Here is a 15,097-nt window from a genome sequence, read left to right on the forward strand (position 1 = left end):
CCTGCGGGAACACATGGGAACGACGTTCCTGTACTTATTCTACAACAGGAACGCCGTTCCCGTTCCCCACCCCCCCCGAGCGCCCACCACCGTCCTGCTCTGGGATGGTGGGTCGGTAAGCCCAGATTGCGGTTTCCCGACCCGCCATCCCCGAGCATCGCTGTAAACTAAGCCGGCACTACACAGGAAGCAGAGCCGCTGCTTCCTGAATAGCGCTGGCTTCTGTCACAGGCGGAGTGATATCAAATGTACTCCGCCTCCGCCTGTGACAGGACACAGGAGGAACGACTCTGCATTGAGAGGGAGGTAAGGAGCAGGGCCGCCATCAGGGGGGTACAGTACAGCGGATACACCATCGCGAGGTTGCCATTGCCGACTCCAGCCCGCCGGCCAGCACTATGATCTCATTGTCAGTCCCGCGGTCCAGACCATAGTGATGTGCCAGCCTGCCAGGACACTAAGAAGCCACTGAGTGGGGGGATTGGGTCAGAGGACTCCATGTCAGCCAGGCGCCCGGGATCCCGAGCACTCAGTGTGTGTGAAGGCTGCACCGACTTCTCTGTGTGCGGGAACTTCACTAACTTTGTGTGACACAACTCTCCAGTCTTATAGAAGTTTGACACAACTTCCCAGTCATGAGGGAGACAGAGAGGAGAGACATGAGAGAGGGAGACAGAGAGGAGAGAGAGACAGAAAGGAGAAACATGAGAGAGAGACAGAGAGGAGAAACATGAGAGAGAGAGAGACATGAGAGAGAGAGACATGAGAGAGAGAGGAGAGACATGAGAGAGGAGAGGCATGAGAGAGAGAGACAGAGAGGAGAGACATGAAAGAGAGAGAGGGAGAGACATGAGAGAGAGAGAGAGGGAGAGACATGAGAGAGAGAGACAGAGAGGAGTGACATGAGAGAGAGGGAGAGACATGAGAGAGAGAGACAGAGAGGAGTGACATGAGAGAGAGGGAGAGACATGAGAGAGAGAGGAGAGACATGAGAGAGAGAGGAGAGACACGAGAGAGAGAGGAGAGACACGAGAGAGAGAGGAGAGACATGAGAGAGAGAGACAGAGAGGAGTGACATGAGAGAGAGGGAGAGACATGAGAGAGAGAGGAGAGACATGAGAGAGAGAGGGGAGACATGAGAGAGAGGGAGAGACATGAGAGAGAGAGGAGAGACATGAGAGAGAGGGAGAGACATGAGAGAGAGAGAGAGAGAGACAGAGGAGAGACATGAGAGAGACAGAGAGGAGAGACATGAGAGAGAGAGAGACAGAGAGGAGAGACATGAGAGAGAGAGACAGAGGAGAGACAGAGAGGAGAGATATGAGAGAGAGAGACAGAGAGGAGAGACATGAGAGAGAGAGAGAGGAGAGACATGAAGAGAGACAGAGAGGAGAGACATGAGAGAGAGAGACAGAGAGGAGAGACATGAGAGAGAGAGAGAGAGAGAGAGAGAGAGAGAGAGACAGAGAGGAGAGACATGAGAGAGAGAGAGACAGAGTGGAGAGAGAGAGAGAGAGAGACAGAGAGGAGAGACATGAGAGAAGAGAGAGGAGAGACATGAGAGAGAGAGACAGAGAGGAGAGAGAGAGACAGAGCGGAGAGACATGAGAGAGAGAGAGACAGAGAGGAGAGACATGAGAGAGACACAGAGGAGAGACATGAGAGAGACACAGAGGAGAGACATGAGAGAGACAGAAAGGTAAATATACTCGAACACACACTTTTTTTATTTTTGAGGTTGGGGATGGCAATTTTGGGTGAGTTCCCACACTTTATTTTCCAGGACTTGACCCCTGCCTATGTTTTGAATTTGAAAAAATCATATTTTATTTTTCCAATTAAGAAGGGTTCGGTGAATGCGCATATGAAACTGGTGGGGTTCAGTACCTCCAACAAGGTTAAGAACCACTGCTCTAGTGTGTGCTAGAAGTAGGGTTAGTGTAGTTTTTAGTTAAGAAAAATTTTACCTTGTCTGAGGGCCAGACTTGGGATGTGAATCTGGATCAGGCTTCAGTGACTCAGGGGCTGGATGACTCATCAGGCAGCTCTCTCTGGCACTTCCCCCTGGTCTGGAAGTTGGTAAAAACTTCCAGAGCTGGGAGTGTGGAATAAGGAGGAACTGCCATGCATATTTATAAAGGTCCTCAACCAATCCCCAGGGAAAAAAGGGTCTGGAAGGGAGCAGGCCACCTCATAAATAGACATGAGTAATACTAACAGGGCCAGTCGGGTGGAAGATGGAGATGGAGTGTTGAGGAGGTGGCCCTTGAGGGTGCCTCCTAATCTGGGGGGGGGGGGTGGCCTCGGGTCCGGGGCTCTGGTGCTGGAAGATTCCCCCTAAAACACACAGAGGAAACCCTTCCTGGAGATACGGGAGCAAGGAGAGGACAGCAGGAGCAGGTCAGCAAGTCTGAGGGATCTCCCGAGAGTCAGCCAGGAGGGCTGGTGAGTGTCAGTCTGGAGGACTGTGGGGAGAGTGTCAGTGTTGAGGACTGTGGGAGAAGTTAGCCTGGAGGGCTTGTGAAAGGGGCAGCTGCAGCCAGGTGGGTTGGCAGTGCCTGAAGACGCGTCAAGCCGTTGCCCGTACGTCATACGTCACATCCGGTTTTTGGAACGCGTAACGCGGAAGCGGCGTCCAACACCATGGACTACATTGAAGGCGTTTATGGTTCATTGATTTTGTAAGTGTAACTTTAATTATTTATAAATAAAATTGCTGGAAGGTATTACACCATGGAGACTTTTCTTTTTATTATGGGGGATCCCTATGAAGAGGAGGATCTCATAGCCACATATTTTGCCTGATTGAAAGGATTCTGAAGCGGTCACAAGTGTTCACTAGCCAGAGTGTCAGCATGGATGGCTGAGAAAGGTCCACTATTTGCTTCAGTCCGGTGAGTGAGGGACTTGGAGGGGAGCACTGTGAGATACCACCTGGCACCGCTTGAGTAGAAGAGTCACTTTATGAGCACAAGAGCACTTTATTGTACACTGTATATATTTTTAATGAAGAGACTTTTCTTTGCTGAATACTGACGTTTTTGAATTTTTGGAATATCTAATGCACATTATTTATATGAGTTTATTCATTATCACAGAAAAGTTTTTCGCAGGATAGATTTGTTTATATTTGCTGCATACTAATATTGCACTTTATATATTTATATATAAATAATTTATTTATTTTTATTTATTTAGCACTAATTAACTTTATGCACATTTATTTAGCACTTTAATATTATGGGATTAATTAGATATTGACACACCCAATTAGTATTGATTATCTGAGCAGCGCTGACACCTTTATGCACTAGTGCCTGAAGAGGTGGTGCTGGGATCAGTAGCCACAAGAGTGATGCAAGCTGGACACTGAAATTGTGCTACACATCTGAAGGGGCCTCAGGTTCCTGCCTGTAAAGGGCTGTTGATTCATCTGATTGAGTAACTGTCAGATATTCACAATGTTCCAGTCGGGTTCTGTAAGCAAATGAGTGCTGGAGGAAGAAGAGGAGCTGTATATAGAGACTGTATATAGGAAGAGTTGTCCTTGAAGTTTGCTCTGAAGTCAAGTGGGCATCCCATAACCTCCCATCCCTATCCAAGTTATTGCCCTCAACAAAACAAAAACAACAAAGTCACTGACTGTTCTCTGACTCAAGTGTGCCTGTGAAGATTCAGTGTGCCTGGCTGGGCAGAGTGAGGGGTCCCAGTCAGTGGTGTATTTAGGTTTTGTGCTTCCCTAGGCCTGACTAAATTTGTGCACCCCTTAATTTTAATATGACCCACCCCTTTCTGTAAAGGCCACACCCCTTCTTGTTTATGACCCACCCTGTCATCTGTAAACCACAGACCATAACCACAGTCTATCAGTGCCCATCAGCATAGCTTCATCAGTTCCTATAAGTTCAGCCTCATCAGTGCAGCCTTATCAGTGCCGCCTCTTTACTTCCCATCAGTTCAGCATATCAGAGTGGTCTCATCAGTGGTCACCAGTGCAGCCCCATCAGTGGCCATTAGTACAGCCTTATGTCATGGGATTAGTAAGATTACTCTTTTAAGATATTTGGACTTGTGTTTGCTGCCACTGATTGTAATTATAGGATTATTTCACTTATTTGTATAATAAATAAGAAGTCCATAGTCATTTTACAAATAATGAAATATTTTTTTTGCTGCCCCCCCCCTGCAAAGTGCCGCCCTAGGCCTGGGCCTTGTTGGCCTAGGCCAGGATACAGCACTGGTCCCAGTTACTATCCGCTCCTTAGGGGATGCGCTACATAAGGAAGTTAAAATTCTTCATTGCAAAAGAGAGATAATATATCCTATCTGCAATTAAAAAACTGCCTCTTTGCACATTTTTAAAGTTCCACTTTAGATACTACTGTCTCTAGCTGCTAATCTCAGGAGGTCTGGAGTGAGATTTAGCGAGGTCACTATTGTATTGCTCCTCTGTTCTCCTTGCTGGAGGCTGTAACATGAAGAAGCAAAGCTCTGCCTCTACCAAGATGGTCATTTCCATACAGAAACACAAAGAACAAGGCATGGTAGTTCCGTAATGGGGAAAGATCAGCTGCAGGAAGACCACATGCAAAACTGGTGACTCATCCTTTGCCCTCTGTTTGCTTTTCCTGGCACAGCTTTCAGGGTTCAGTTCCTCTTTAACATACAAAACATGATTAGGATTGCACAAGTTCTTTTTTTTCAACATCGCTTTTTTTCATATTATTCTTTCAAAATAACGCATTCAATTATTTTAAAGTTGGATGAAAGGTTTAGTGTAGTGTTTGGTATTTGAATATTAATATTCCATTTTGTTATAGAGTTATTTCATAGATATCAACCTGGTAAAGCAGTTCACAAGGTGATAAGAAAGTGGCAAGTGCTTTGGCAAAATCTAGGTATTGCAGTAACTAATGTGACTAGCTGATCAGTTGCTGATGCAGTCACGGCACGTGTACAGCCCTGATGGGCATGTCAGTGTTCAGGTGGGCAATCGGGGGGTGGTAAAACTACAGCTCATCCTGAGTGGTTTAACCGCTCAACCACTTACAGTATTTTACATATATGGTAATTATTACAGAACTGTTCTACGAAATACAGGATATTTAGCAACTATGAAGGAAGGAGGGCTGGTCTGGTCTCTGGTGAAGAGGAATCCAAGAAGCTTTGTCCATCATGCAGGGTAATGTGACACGGCTGGTATGCTGTATAATCATACTAAGCATAGCAACACTTGAGGAAGAGGGATTTGGTTTGAAATGAGAGACAATTTGGAACTCTGGCTTTCTGAGTCACTGACTCAGAACAGTATATATAGCAACTGACAATTCCAAAAGCAGTCAGAAATGACAGCCCACGCGTTTGTGATGACTGATAAGAATATTTGGGACCTGCAATTCCGTAAATTAGGAACAGCATAACCATCTGGTAATGAGCAGGGAGCTTCTACAGTATTGTATATATTGGTGGTGCATACTTGCCAACTGTCCCTTTTTTCCTGGGACAGTCCCTGCAAATAGGAGTCTGTCCCAGGTAATTTATATTGTCCCTTGAAGCGCCTGTTAACGCAGAAGTAGTGCAGCTGAATGGGAGAATTATTCCAACTCTGCTACTGTGGCCTTAAGTATGAAATTCCCTTTTTTAATTTCCTGTAATTCTCTCTATATTGAGTAGACTCTATAATCTGATAAATAGGCGAGATTAATTATGCAGAGTGGGCGGAGCTTTAGGGAAGTGGGTGTGGTAATTGATAGCTGTGCTGCAAAGTGTCCCTGGAATTTTTTTTTAAATGTTGGCAACTATGGTGGTGCTGCCTGTCACTGATCATTACATAAGTGAAGCATGTGTGATCTGACCTGTACACTAAAAATACATTTTCTTCACCAGCAAATGATCACATAGGAAGTAACTGTAACTTGCAGGCAGACTTGTATAAAGTACTCAAAATTTCTACTTGAGTAAAAGTACAAGTGCTCGATCAAAAAGTGACTTAAGTAGAAGTGGAAGTGCTCGCAGAAAAAGTTACTTAAGTAGAAGTACTAAAGTATTCAACATTTTTTTTACTTAAGTATTGCAAGTAGTTTTTTCAAAAAATTTGCTACTTAAGTACTAAAAGTAAAAAGTACCAGTAGTTTTAAAAAAAAAATTCTACTCAAGTAGTGAAAGTAGAAGTACAAGTACTGTGTTATGTAGTTATTAAAGAAAGAAGTCAAAAGTTTGAACTTTATATTGTTTTTTATTATTTCAAATGATTTATTCAAATGATTAACCTGTGTTTGTTAGTAGTTTCTTGATGCACTTTAAGCGCTGTAGCACCATTTATTTGTTTGTTTCATATTTTCTTTTTATTGGAAAGATTTGGTATAGCAGCTTTTATTATACACAGCCTTTATTTTCGTATGCGCTGATTTACAAATGACATTATACACATTTTTTTGAGCTTTATGCAACCTGCCATCTACTGTTCTGGCAGTGGTCATTTTTATAATTGTAACGAGTAACTATGCAGCACAAAAAAAAAATAGTAGAAATCGAAGTATCGAAATCATCGAAAAAATGTAGTGAAGTAAAAGTAGAAGTAGGAGAAAAAAATTCTACTCCAGGAAAGTACAGATACCGCATTTCGGTACTTAAGTACAGTACTTAAGTAGTTCTACTTCGTTACTATACATCTCTGCTTGCAGGTTACTAAACAGCAGCAAACTTAAAATCAAAAATGCAAAACAGGGTCAGAATAGCAAACAGCATGGATACACTGCACAATTACAGTATTTAAAAAAGAATATGAAAGCTGCACAAACATGGAGTCTTCATAGTAATGTCTCTGTGGCTCAGTCACAGTACCATATGGCTGCACAGTATAGTCTCTATAAGACTATATAACAACATAGAGTTTACCTGAGAATCACTGCTTCAGTAAAACATTTCAGAACTTGCGATTATCCTCATCTACAGCATTCCCCTCAGTAAAGTCCAGCATAACTCTGGTAACACAGGAGAACGGCTACAGATATCCAAGAGAAAGGGGTTACCAAACTGGAACTGGAGTGCTCTGGTAGCCATCACGGAGAGGCTATCTCGCGATATTTGGGTCTTTCAGAGAAACTTCAGGCTATTACAATATAACTAAAATAACTTAAACTTTTTTTTAGCTTTTAGATAGAGTGGAGAGGGATTAGAATGTTTGTCAGTTTTGATTGCTGTCTGTGACTCCGGTATGGTGATTCCCCCTCCCTATTTGTCCTGTTTACCATTATCATTGAAAGTAAAAGTAAAAGAAAATCCCAAATTTTGGGTTGTCCCCAGAAAACTAATAGAGGGGAAATATTCCAATGGTGACACTAGTTCTGGCGACCTGGGGGTCCCCAAAGAATTCCTTTAATTTGCTGGGATTTCCTCTCACTTCCTTACATAGTAGTTGAGGTTGAATAAATAAAATAGTCCATCCAGTTCAACCTGTGTAGGTGTGTGTGGCTGTAATCATTTCACATACCCCTGAATGTTCTGATCCTTGAGATGTATGTCCAAGAGTCTTTTGAAAGTAGCCATACTTCCCGCAGTAACTACCTTTTGTGGCAGAGAATTCCACAGTCTTGTAGCCCTAACAGTAAAGAACCCCCTGCGTTGCCTGAGGTTAAAACACTTCTCCTCTAATCGCATTGTATGGCCTCGTGTCCTCATGCAATCCTTGCAACTGAATAGTTTTTTTTCCAAGCTGAGATCACCCTTTGAGTTATTTGTAAATTGCTATCATGTCCCCTCTCAGGTGTCTTTTCTCCAGGGAGAAAAAAATAAAGCAATTATAAACGCTCGTTATAATTAAGGTCCTCCATTCCTCTAATTAGTTTAGTTGCCCTTCTCTGGACTCTCTCCAGCTCCAACACATCCCTTCTGAGGACTGGCAACCAGAACTGGACAGAATACTCCAGATGCGGTCGGACCAGAGTTTTATAAAGTGATAGGATTATAGTTTTATCTCTGGAATACATCCCTTCCTTATGCATGCTAATATCCTGCCGGCTTTGGCAGCTGCAGCTTGACATTGCGTGCTATTGCTAAGTCTATCGTCTACTAAGACTCCCAGATCTTTCTCCATTTTTGATTCACCCAAAGGTCCCCCCCCTAAAGTGTATTGTGCTTTTATGTTTTTAGCCCCCAAGTGCAAAACCTTCCTGTTTGGCTATGGGACAGAAAGTGAAGGGAAATCTCTGCAATGGAACACAGATGGTGGAAAAAAATCTGACGGGTTATAACCCTCCCTTACTCAATCAAAAATAGAGAAAAAAAATTTGCCTATAATTCTACTTTAAGCTCTGGCCTGGCTGCCCACACACTGGTTCTGACAGTGGAGGGCCACTGACATGGCTGCAGATCACTTGCCCAACTACCTCTACCTCCTTAGGGGCGCTCTCTCTGAGATGTGGAGTAAGGGAAGCTAAGGAATGTATACTCCATGGGTGTGTCCATGAACCCAGGGAGTTGTCGAAAAAGAAGTTTAAGGGGTCTGTGCCTGCATCTGAGCATGGTGAGTACATGGGCACTCTGCTACACTGCTTCCAACAGAAAATAAAGGCTAAGCTCCCAACTGTCTCTGATTTTAAAGGAGCTGTCCCTGATTTACAACAAAGTCCCTCTGTCCCTCTTTCCTCCCCATTTGTCCCTCATTTTGCTCTGATCTATATATTTGTATAAAAAATGCGTTATTTATCTTTCAAAAAGTGTTTCAAAGTGCTGAACCTTTCATTCAATTTCTAAACTGCTACATTTGTAAAATTTGCAAGCCAGTAAAAAGGAATAGTAGTGGTTAAAAAAAAGCACTTGTGGGTTTAACTAATCATTTTTTTTTTATTTAAGTCACCTTTAGGAGGCGTGGCAGGGGATGTGTCCAATGCCTGCATACTTTTGTTCCCATCTCAAAAAGTTGGGAGGTATGTAAATGTGTCCACCAACTTCTTACAACTACATAAAAATATGTAAAGTTAATGTTACACAGAGGAATTTTATGCAATCAATAGATTCCAGGTATGTATGATAAGCAAAATTCAAGAAATTTTCCTAAAAATCCCTCATTTTAAAACTCATATATTTCCCAAGGCATTACATAAAAAGAAATCAGCATTTTTAAAATATGTCCTACGAAGTGATCAAAAAAATAAAAAAATTAAAGGGAAAGTGTAAAAATTAGAAAAAATTAAATAAAATAAACAATATAAAAGAAAAGGTAAAGTGCCCCCGTCCTTTCGTGCTCACACGCAGAAGCGAACGCATGCGTGCGTCGCAGCCACATATGTAAACGACGTTCAATCCATTTATGTGAGGTATCGCCGCAAATGTTAGAGTGGGGGCAACAATTCTAGCCCAGGACCTACTCTGTAACTCTAAAATGGTAACCTGTAAAGATTTTTAAAGCGTTGCCTATAAAGATTTGTAAGTACCAAAGTTTAGCGTCATTCCAAAAAAAACACGTTTGAAAAATTTCCGTGCAAATCCCATGGGACAGAAAAAGTTGCGATGACTGCCATTTTATTCCCTAGGGTCTCTGCTAAAAAATATATATATAATGTTTGGGGGTTCTAAGTAATTTTCTAGCAAAAAAAATGATGATTTTTCCATGTAGGAGCGGATAAAGCCCATGTGGCTGTGCACTGTCTGTTCTGTAGGGCTATATACAGAATTCATGATTACAGCGCTGCATTCATTTGTGTCTTTTATATCTGCTTAAAATTTGACCTAAACATTTATTTATATTAAAGTAAAAATGTATATGCAGGGTCACGGCACAGTACACTTTTCATTGGATGTGCATTTATCTGCAGGAAACCAATTTGATTTTGATGCACATTTGTCAGTGCAGTGCTGCTGCCTGCACATTTCTTCCTGACCAGAAATACATCATTTATTGAACACTGAGGATCCTAAAGATGATTGAACATGGCGATTCTGTATTCCCCTGGCATACATATATTTCTCCAGGTTTGTGTCTCTGTCCTTGAAAATACGACTGGCTGTTCCCACTACACAGTTTGATCGCTGAACAGAACTGCTGTATATTTCTGTCCATTCTGTCCTGTGTATTTTCATTTTTTGTATATATTAGAAGACTGGAAATACATTAGGCTGATGACAAAAGGGTGATTTTCTCACAAAGATTACCCCCTTCATCGTTTTGTTACAGCAATCATAATGATTTTCTATAAGCCTGAGTTCACACTCATGCAGTACAATTTTGTTCTGTTTTTTAGTGCTTCAAGGGTCAGTTGCAGTGCAAATTGATGCGATCCAATGCAATTAGGTCACGATTTGAATACAGCTGCATTTTCTGTGCTGTGGCAGGAGAGCAAAGACTGTTGGAAAAAACACGCTTGAATATATGACAATAGGACAGTTAAGCGATCTGAGAGTGTTTCCATTGAAGTCTATGGACCTCAGAATAAAGGGTAAAAGGGCAAAAAAACTCACACAGAACCCTTCAAAATCGGATCACAGTCCCACTGCATGTATGCGAACAGTCGCTGTAGAAACTCATGTCTTTTCATTTGTCATGCAACTTAATGTGAACTGAACCGCATTAGAAAACGCATCAGTGTGAACCAGGGCGTAGCTGATCCTTCGGACTCAGCTGATCACAGATCGGGGTAAAGGGCCAATCACAACAGGCCTTTACCACATGATCAGTTGTGTCCAATGACAGCTGATCACAGGATGTTAACACAAGCTGGTAATCGCTTTTCTTTCCTCGTGCTGACAGCGTGAGGAGAGAAGAAGAAAACCGATAACTAACTTCTGTTAAAGGTACATGTGTACTGATAATCAGGCACTGATTATCAGTTTCCTGATTATCAGTGCAGTCCCACCAGTGCTGCCAATCAGGGCCCACCAGTGCTGCCAATCAGTGCCTCCTCATCAGTGTCACCTATCAGTGCTGCCTATCAGTAACCCCTATCAGCGCTGCCTATCAGTGCCACCTCTCAATGCCCCAATCAGTGCTGCCTATCAATGCCACCTCTCAATGCCCTTCAGTGCCGCCTATCAGTGCCCACCAGTGCTGCCAATCAGTGCCTCCTCATCAGTATCACCTATCAGTGCTGCCTATCAGTAACCCCTATCAGCGCTGCCTATGATTGCCACCTCTCAATGTCCTTCAGTGCCGCCTATCAATGCCCATCAGTGCTGCCTATCAGTGCTGCCTCATCAGTGCCCCCTCATCAGTCCTGCCTCATCAGTGCTGCCTCATCAATGCCCATCAGTACTCTTTTTTCAGTGCCCATCGGTGCAGCCTATCAGTGCCCATCAATGCAGCCTATCAGTGTCCATCAGTGCAGCCTCATCTGCACACATCAGTGACGGAGAAAAATTACCTGTTTGCAAAATTTTATAATAAACTATGGAAAATGTTTTGTTTTTTTCAAAAATGTATTTTTTGATTTGTTTCGAAAAAATAAAACACCCCATGGTGATTATATAAAACCAAAAGAAAGCTCTATTTTTGTGAATTTGTCATTCAAAGTGGGACAGCGCTGAAAGCTGAAAATTGGCCTGGGCAGGAAGTGGGTAAAAGTGGTTAATCAATTCTATGTAACATGTATAATTTTTTTTTGTTAAACATATCTGGACTGTCTATGGACTATGTCTATCTGGATCTGTCTATGGACTAGACATCACATGTAAAAGTGTGCATTCATTTAGAATACTGTATGGCAAACTGTAATATATAAAATGGGTTCCATCTTTTTTAACATGCGGAGGTAAATGATTTGAGTCTGAATGGTGATAATAAGTTCATACAATGATAAGCATCTCAGGGCTATTAGTTCTGCTTATTACTCTACATGCACAGAGGCACTGTGTGATGTGGGTGAGACCTTCCATCCTCTGACGTAAAAATGATTCTCTCTCTGCTCCAGGGTACATCCAGAATAGACCAAGTGCAGCTATATCAGGGGGGGTGCCTGTGGCAAGCATACACCGTTCATGTTTTATATATGTGAGGATGATGCTGATGAGACAGAAGCCTCTCCCCGGGAACACAGCACAGTGCATCCATTCAGAGCCTGCCTGCTGCACCGAGCACTCATTGATATTCTATTATTCCTGCCTGTGTGAAAGTGGATGCTGATGCTGTATATCTGCCTAGAATGTGATTCAGATAAACCAGTTTACTAAGCGTTTTTCCTACACCGGACAGATAATGACACACAGGGATGTGGATGGAATTGCAATGCCAAACCAGGAGCCCAATTTTTCAGGGGACAAGAAGTCAAAGACATCAGCACTGAACAACAAGCAGTGGGTCAGGCTTGCTACCGTCATAGCCTATTTCCTATGCGTTTCTCTTGGAGCCATTATTCTGGCTGTCATCTATGGTCTCATATGGACCCCCTCTACTAGAGTAAGCAGCACATCTGTGGGACCCACAGCCAAGAACTCTGAAGGAGCCAAACCAGCCAACCTTATTCACCAACATCACACCAAAGACCCTGATTTAAGTGCCAGATCCAAAAGGGGATTCAAAGCAATTTTGCTTCAGAATTTGGCTTCGGAGGCACCAAGCCCTCAGGTTCAACGTATTCGGAAGAAGGGGCCAATAACTCACCTTGCCCCTTTTGAGGTGAAGCTTGGCCTGGGTGCAAAGAAAGAGGACAAGACTATACCAGCAAAGTGTGGCTCAAGACAGATGGAGGTCATTGGCCCGCCTGGAGAGACAGCTGAGGAAGGAAGTGGAGCGGACTGTGATAACTAATGTTTCAGTTTGGCATCATACCGTGACAGTTGATGGGTCATTGCTAGTCATTGTTGGATTACCCAGGTCTGATCATGACGGTTGATTGGCTGTTTGTGATGATAGTTTGACAGACTTGGATCTACCAGTGACTTTTGATGCCTTCATTACTGAACAAGATGTGTTATCTCAGTGTGACCATAATGAGTCATAGATGTCAATAGGTGGGAACTAACTCTTCAGCTCAGGCTTACGCCCCAGGATCCATTAAACCCATCATTCAGGGGAGATCGACAGATGCCCAGGTCTATGTTCAGCCATAGGGTTACATGCTTTCCCAGTTGTGACATGTAATATGCATTATTAACACTATCATACGTAAATGTCTGTATTTTTAAATGTTTGTGAATTCTGTTGAATGTGCCAACCTATTCATAGCCTATTCTTATTCTAGCTTATTCTTGTGCAATGAAATGACATGTATAGATGGATACATATATAAAAACATATAGCCATATATTTTATTATTGTATATGAAATACATGATATAACAGATGTATGAATATAATGTGCCATGACAAAACTACAGTGCTTAACTTTTAGTGATGCAAGTTTAATTTTATGTATGCACTGGTATAAATTACAGCTGAATAAAAGAACACTTAAAACGATTGTAGCTTTATAACACATTTAAATAACAGTTGGGTAAGATACAGCTGTTTTATATGTACTGTATATCAAATGATTGGCATCCTATATATATATATATATATATATATATATATATATATATATATATATATATATATATATAAGATTCCAATAATTACACAAACATGAAATAAGGCACAGAAGAATCAGCTATGTACCGTAACCCCACAGCAAACAATCAGATTTCAACTATCTTCAGTTCTCAGCAGGCTGGACATTGGAAGATGATTGCAAATCAGTTGACATAGATCGCTGCACTTTGTCTTTGCTCAGGATCTCATTTTAAAGGGTGCATATTGTGTTACCAGTATATGTGCTGGTGTGTTACATAAATTGATCTTGGTTTGCTATAATGTTCTCCAGACTGATGAGCTGAATTACATAAAAGATAATCATCCTTATATCATTATTTTTATTGCTCAGCAAAGAAAAAGCTTGCTGAAACTGCTTTACATACAACTGACTATGATTCAGAGGTCTATGTTATAGGGTGGATGTAATGTCACTGGTATTCAGGTGGTGGTGTAGTCTGTTTCCTTCTAGAATTCATTTTGGGGCTCCGGTACAACAGCCAGAGAAAAATATCTGTATTGTCAATAGCAACCAGATTCCAGATGTCTTTTGTGCCATTTTTAAATTGTCAGGACATCCAAAGTCCAGTTTTGGTAGATGTAGGAAAGGTAAACCATTTGATAATTTCTTAGATCTCCCAGGGACTATATAAGTGAGTGTGCTCCACTTTCTGTGTCTGGACACCTGCTGTGGCTGTTATGAGGGGTTCGATTTTTTTGCATTTATTTTATATTATTGAGAATGCAATGGGGGAAGATGAAAGACACAATGGTGGGAGGAAACACATGAAACTCCCAAGCAGACAGGAAATTATAGCTGGGAGATCTTGTTAGAGTATCTGAGATATATAAGAACTACAGATGAGCTCAGACATCCTCCAAACTCTTTTCTGTCTGAGCAATACAATTGTGCATTTTTTAAACTGCAATCAGTTGCGGGCCTGGTCACATGTAAACAAAGGGCAGCATGCTGGTATCTTCAGTGTTTTTTCAACACTCGTCTATATTTAGCCTATGACGTTAACTAAATATCGGCATGTGTCCATATAAGGGCACTGACATCACCAGCATCCCACTTCTTTGTACAATATATGTGTGCTGGGGGGCAGGGAATGGCCCAGTCCACAGCTGATTGAAATGAAAAAAGAGCAATTTTAATGTTTGGATAGGGATAAGTTCAGAGGACACCCAAGGTCTCCAATGAGAAATCGGGTGGGTGCTGATTCAGTCCACCAGGATCCACTTATAACTAAAATATAACTTTTGGGTTGATAAATCCTTTAATTTAGGCTTTGCCGACTTCCAAACTGATTTTTTTCCCCTGGTGGAGTACTCACATGTGTGACCGTTTACAAACTGAGGTCTTGGGTGGGATCAAAGTTCCAGATCAGAAAGTGCATCATTTCAGTTTTTACCTCCATACTGCCATTCCTGTTATCATCAATGGAAATTCTGCAGTTCTGGAGCTTCCTAGAATCTAGAAACTGCCTAAAGTCAGGGCCCTGAGCCTGGACACAGCAGATATGTATTCAGCATGGCCGTGACTGGAATAAGTTTGTTAACTTGGACACAGACCACCCTTGGAAAGACATATTAG

Source organism: Pelophylax lessonae (assembly GCF_965119305.1).
Source record: "Pelophylax lessonae genome assembly, chromosome: 7".
NCBI classification, from domain to species: domain Eukaryota; kingdom Metazoa; phylum Chordata; class Amphibia; order Anura; family Ranidae; genus Pelophylax; species Pelophylax lessonae.